We start from the raw sequence: 6,000 nt of genomic DNA on the forward strand, positions 1-6,000 counted from the left end.
TGTGATTGTCATCACTTTCCATGTTTGCTGGAAAATTCAAAGTTCAAATGCTATTTCCACCACTCAAAAACTGAGATCTCTAGCGGGAGTACCCTGTCACAATTTAATTAAATTCTACAAATACTTTTTAATATTTACTATGTGCCAAGCACTATGCCAATTCTAGAAAAGCAAGGTGACTAGAAGCTGAAGGTTTATACAGCACTTTGGTTTCATTCATGCCATCTCAACTGAAATTCATATTTTATGTCAGTCGTGGCATGCAATCCTTTATAAAGAAAATAAAATGGCCATTAACTTGAAAATAGTGTGATATGTTTTAAAATCTATTGTTTAATGTGGTGTTTTCATTCTCATTTTTTTGGTTTTTTTTTTTTGCGGTACGCGGGCCTCTCACTGTTGTGGCCTCTCCCATTGCAGAGCACAGGCTCCGGACGCGCAGGCTCAGCAACTATGGCTCACGGGCCCAGCCACTCCGCGGCATGTGGGATCTTCCCAGACCGGGGCACGAACCCGCGTCCCCTGCATCGGCAGGCGGACTCTCAACCACTGCGCCACCAGGGAAGCCCCCAACCTACTTTTTTTAATGGGCAAAAAATATGAACACACCCTTCACAGAAAAAAAAAAAACAAATGGCCAAGAAGCACATGAAAAGATGCTTAACGTCATCAGTAATCAGGGAAGTGAAAACTAAAACCACAGTGGAACACCACTTCACACCCATGAGAATGACTAAAATGAAAACGACTAGTGACACCAAGTATTGATGATGTGGAGCAAACTCATATATTGCTGATGGAATTGTAAATGGACAGTCACTTTGGAAAACATTTTGGGAATTTCTTATATGGTTGAACATATACTTAGCATAGGACCTAGCATTTCTAAGGTATTTCTCCAAGAGAAATGGAAATAGATGTACACACACAGACCCGTATACGGATGTTTACAGCAGCTTTATTCATAATAGTCAAAACCTGGGGGAAAACCTAAAATGTCCTTTAGTAGGTGAATGGATAAAAAAATTGTGGTATATTTATACAATAGCATAAATCTTCCTACTCAGCATAAATATTCCTACTCAGCATAAAAAAAAGGAATGAACTACTGATACGTACAATAACATAGATGGGTCTTGAAAATACTGAGCGAAATAAGTGAAATACAAAAGAATAAGTGTACAATTCCATTTACATAAAGCTAGAAAAAAGTCTTATTTAATTCACGGTGACAGAATGCAGATCAGTTGTTACCTGGGGCAGGAGCGGGGATTGACTGGGGGTGAGGCCTAGGGAACTTTTGGGGGTAATAAGGAATATTCTGTGTCTTGAATGTGGTCGTATGAATATGTAAATTTGTCAAAGCTCATCAGAATGGGTTTTGGATGCATAATAAATTATACCTGAGTAAATTACACCTCAATAAAGTTGATTAAAAAAACACCTAGGGCTTCCCTGGTGGCGCAGTGGTTGAGAGTCCACCTGCCGATGCAGGGGACACGGGTTCGTGTCCCGGTCCAGGAAGATCCCACATGCCGCGGAGCGGCTGGGCCCGTGAGCCGAGGCCGCTGAGCCTGCGCGTCCAGAGCCTGTGCTCCGCAATGGGAGAGGCCACAACAGTGAGAGGCCCGCATAATGCAAAAAACAAACAAACAAACAAAAAAAACACCTAAGCAATCTGGGAAAAAATAAGGCTTAGAAAACACTAACATAACAGATGAAAAGGAAAATCACGACTTTATGGAGTCCTAGAGATGGGGACCAGAAGACACAAGAGGTAAAGCAAGTGAGATTCTGTGAAACACCTTTCCCTCTCCTGGCCTCAGTTACACCCATGGTACAGTGGACAGGATCCTGTGCGCTGTCCCCTGTAAGTTCAGTTGGTTATTTCTCTGAATCAATTGCCGGCCGTGCCTACACACAGTTATAATCATCATTACAGAGAGCCTTTCGTATCCGCACTGGATTTTATGGTCTGTGGCCAGACCTCTTCACAACCCTCACAGCCACTCTTGACTTAGATACTATTGTGGTATCCATTACTACAGAAAAGGAGACTGAGGCTCAGAAAAACCAGTGATTTTTTTTTAAGATCACACGGAAAATGATAGACCTGCGATTCAAGTCCAAGTGCCAAGGAACTCCAATTTTCCAAACTCTCTCACCTCCCTATCCTCCTGTCCCCCAGGAAAAGTCACTCAGTTATTATGTAATTAATTGAAATCACCATGAGCAATAACGTATCAATAACAACAGTACCAGAGCTAAGAAGTAGAACTAGGATGTAACATTCATTTTCCGGCTCAGACCAGTCCACATGTGTTTCTCAAAAGAAGGAATGACTATAACGGCTGATGGTTGTGTTTAATAATGCTTTGCTTATTAGTATCTCAATTCAACAAATACTCTGTGGGGAAGGCATTGTTAGGAGCAGGGCATTCAGAAAGGATTAAGGCACAGTCCTGGCCTTCCCAGACCTTAAAAGCCGGTGTTACACCCTGTTCAGCTCAGGACTGTTTTCTCCCACGTGTGGTCCTAACACCAACAGTTACCTCCTACCGCAATCCCATCAGCTCCCACAGTGACTCACAGAATGGGCGCCAGATGGGGCACCATGTCCAGATTGTCTGTTTTCCAAGAAGTATTAACGGCATTTTCCAAAGTCAAATGGAGGGATCTGACAAGGGCACTGGGGCCCACAGTAGGAAAGAGCAATTTAAATCAGACCTAGCTTGCGGAGTCTATAACACAGCACTGCTCTGAATAGGGCTGTAAGCCTCCGGCCCAATAGCCCCAAGCTACTTGAGAGCTGGTAAAGTTACATTAGAGTTTTCAGATGCTTTTTAACATAACTGTCAAATATGGTAAGTCAAGCAAACATAGGTTTTTGGTTTTATTTTTTGTCTTTCCTTGCATATTTTAAAACGGCTCTTTTACGTATTATAGCAAATACCTCAAATTATAAACATTTCTCTGGGAAAGAGGTGGTATAGGGTGGGGCACTTCTGTGAGAAGCACCATTCCCTTTATTTATGTCCTGCCTTTTGAGGGCCGTGGAAGGAAAGCAGAGATTGTTATTCCTGTTTTCCATGATGAGAAACTCCACTGGGAAGCACCCCTTGGTTTTGTGCATCTCAATCCTTTTTAAAGTTTTGACATATGCACGCTTCCTTTTCTGATGCCCCATTACACACATTCATTTGAAAAATTAAAGTGAACTACACCTAACTTTTTTCATATTGTAACATGTAAAATTAATAACTTTCATCGCATTTTCTGTAACGTGGAACACATAAGGAGCAGAAAGGGTGACACAAACCTGATTTTTGGCTTCCTCAGACACCTGTTGGCCTCCTAGGGGACGCATCCTTGTTCACGGCACACAGAATAACCCTAGCCTGCGTCTCACGGTCAAGTGCGGCAAACATCAACCCGTAAAATACTTTCTCCAGTGTGTCAACCTGGTCAGGACTGGGGTGTCCCGTGGTGGTAGGGATTTATATAAGTTTTATTTTATTTTATTTTGGCCACACTGCGCAGGATGTGGGATCTTAGTTCCCCAGCCAGGGATCAAACCACTTCTTACTACCCCCGAAGGGGAAGCACGGAGTCTTAACCTTCCCTGGACCACCAGGGAAGTCCCTGTATAACTTTTAAACACAAAATTGTTCAATTTTTTTAAACTTTTATTGAAGTAGAGTTGATTTACAATGTTGTCTTAATTTCTGTTGTACAGCAAAGTGACTCAGTTATACACATATATATTCTTTCTCATTTTCTTTTTTTTTTTTTTTTTTTTTTGCGGTACCCGGGTCTCTCACTGTTGTGGCCTCTCCCGTTGAGGAGCACAGGCTCCGGACGCGCAGGCTCAGCGGCCATGGCTCACGGGCCCAGTCGCTCCGCGGCATGTGGGATCTTCCCGGACCGGGGCACGAACCCATGTCCCCTGCATCGGCAGGCGGACTCTCAACCACTGCGCCACCAGGGAAGCCCCTTTCTCATATTCTTTAAAAAAAAAAAAATCCCTGTGTACGTGATCGTTGTCCTCAATGATGTAAGATCCGTGAAAGGCAGGGTCTTTATCTTTTTAGCTCCCTGCCTTATTCCTAGCAGTTAAGACAGTGCCTGGCACACAGGTGTCCTATAAATATTTGTTGAATGAATGACGAGTAAGCTTTCCCTGTCCACATGTGACTGTCCAATGAGCCCCCGTATCAGTTCTTTCACGTGTCCCTGCTCATGTTTATGGGCTGAAACCCCCTCCCAACTTATCAACTGAAACTCAGCTGCAGCCTCTCCTCCATGAAATGAGCTCCCCACGCAGCTGTGATCTGAAAATAGTGAACAGCAGGAAGGATCATGTAAATCAAGTGCAAATCAAATCAGCAAAAATATAGTCTATTTCATATTGAAATAAACTAAATTACAGAGCTACTACCATGACTTATCAAGGGATAGAAATGATTGAGAAAATAAATCAATAAACCATTTTAGCAGTTTCCAAATCACGTATTGATCTTTTAAAGTTTTTGCCATGGTTTGTTTTTTTTTTTTTTGGCTGGCTAGCTATCACCTGCTAGATGAAACCGTAACCGCCTGAACCATAATTTGACTTAGAGAATCACATCTGGCTCTCAACAACGTTCCACATTCAGTCGATATTTGGCAGGTGACTTTTGTCTTAAGTAAATGTCTCTTAGCATCAATGCTTTAGTTTTTGGTGCTGAATCTTCTACTGAACTAAGGAATTTCACTAAAGAATTTCTTAGCCCTTATAGTCCTGTTTGATATTTCTATTTATTTAATATTTCTGATACCAACTAAGTCATAAAAATGTTCATTGAAATGTCCTGTTAAAGAATTGGTTTAATTTTATCAACTTATGTTCACCTGCAACCCATGAAGCTTTGTGAACATCCATCAGCCATATGGAAGGAACTTAAAATCTGTTATGGTTTTTACTTTTCTCATCAAACATGCATCTATAGATACTTTATTTAAAAATTAATAACTTTTCTCTTGTACTTGATATTTTATTTTAAATTCTTTATTTTTTCTCATATACATCTTCATTATTTCCTCATTCTCAATATCTTCTGCTTCTTTCTTATTTTCTGTATTTAGATGTATAAGTGTAATGACTATCATTCATCAGAATAATCTATCAGCTTTAATAACAGAAATATTTCTTTCTTGTAAAACGAAACAAAGTTTTGAGGTCTGTTAGAATATTATTTACTTAAGCCAAGTCTCTAATTTAAAAAATTTCTTCTGGGAGTTCCCTGGCAGTCCAGTGGTTAAGACTCCACACTCCCAATGCAAGGGGCCCAGGTTTGATCCCTTGTCGGGGACTAGATCCCGCATGCCACAGCTAAAGACCCCCACAGGCCACAACTAAAGATTCCACATGCCTGAGCTAAAAGATCCCACATGTTGTAACTATAGATTCCTTATGCCGCAACTAGAAAAGATCCTGCCTGCTGCAACGAAGATGCTGCAGCAGCAACTAAGACCCAGTTCAGCCAAATAAATAAATAAATATTAAAAAAAAAAAACAGACTCCACCCATCCAATGCAGGAGGCACGGTTCAATTCCTAGTCGGGGAAGTAAGATCCCACATGCCACGCAGTGCAGCCCCCCCCCAAAATTTTTTTTTCCAAACATTTATCTACTCACATTTCAGTTTCATGCTTTATAGGAATTGGGTAATTTTCACATTTAGATCTAAAGTCCTCAACTATTTAAGCCCCAAACTCCTTTCCCTCTGTAGATAGTCTAATCACCAAGTAATACTCAGAATCACAGAGCCAGGCCATCTGTACCCATGGCCCTTGCTATGGGCACTGTGATAATGGACCAGTGCTAGGTGCCCAGCACCTGGATGTGCCAGCCCTGGGCCTGGTTGCCCTCGGATCTGTTCCTCATCCTTTCCCTGCTCTGCTGTATGTTGAAGGGGCAGCCTGCAGCCTGCAAGCCCCCTTCTCAGTGAGGTCTCCAAT

Source organism: Tursiops truncatus, chromosome 6 (genome assembly GCF_011762595.2).
Source record: "Tursiops truncatus isolate mTurTru1 chromosome 6, mTurTru1.mat.Y, whole genome shotgun sequence".
Lineage (NCBI taxonomy): Eukaryota > Metazoa > Chordata > Mammalia > Artiodactyla > Delphinidae > Tursiops > Tursiops truncatus.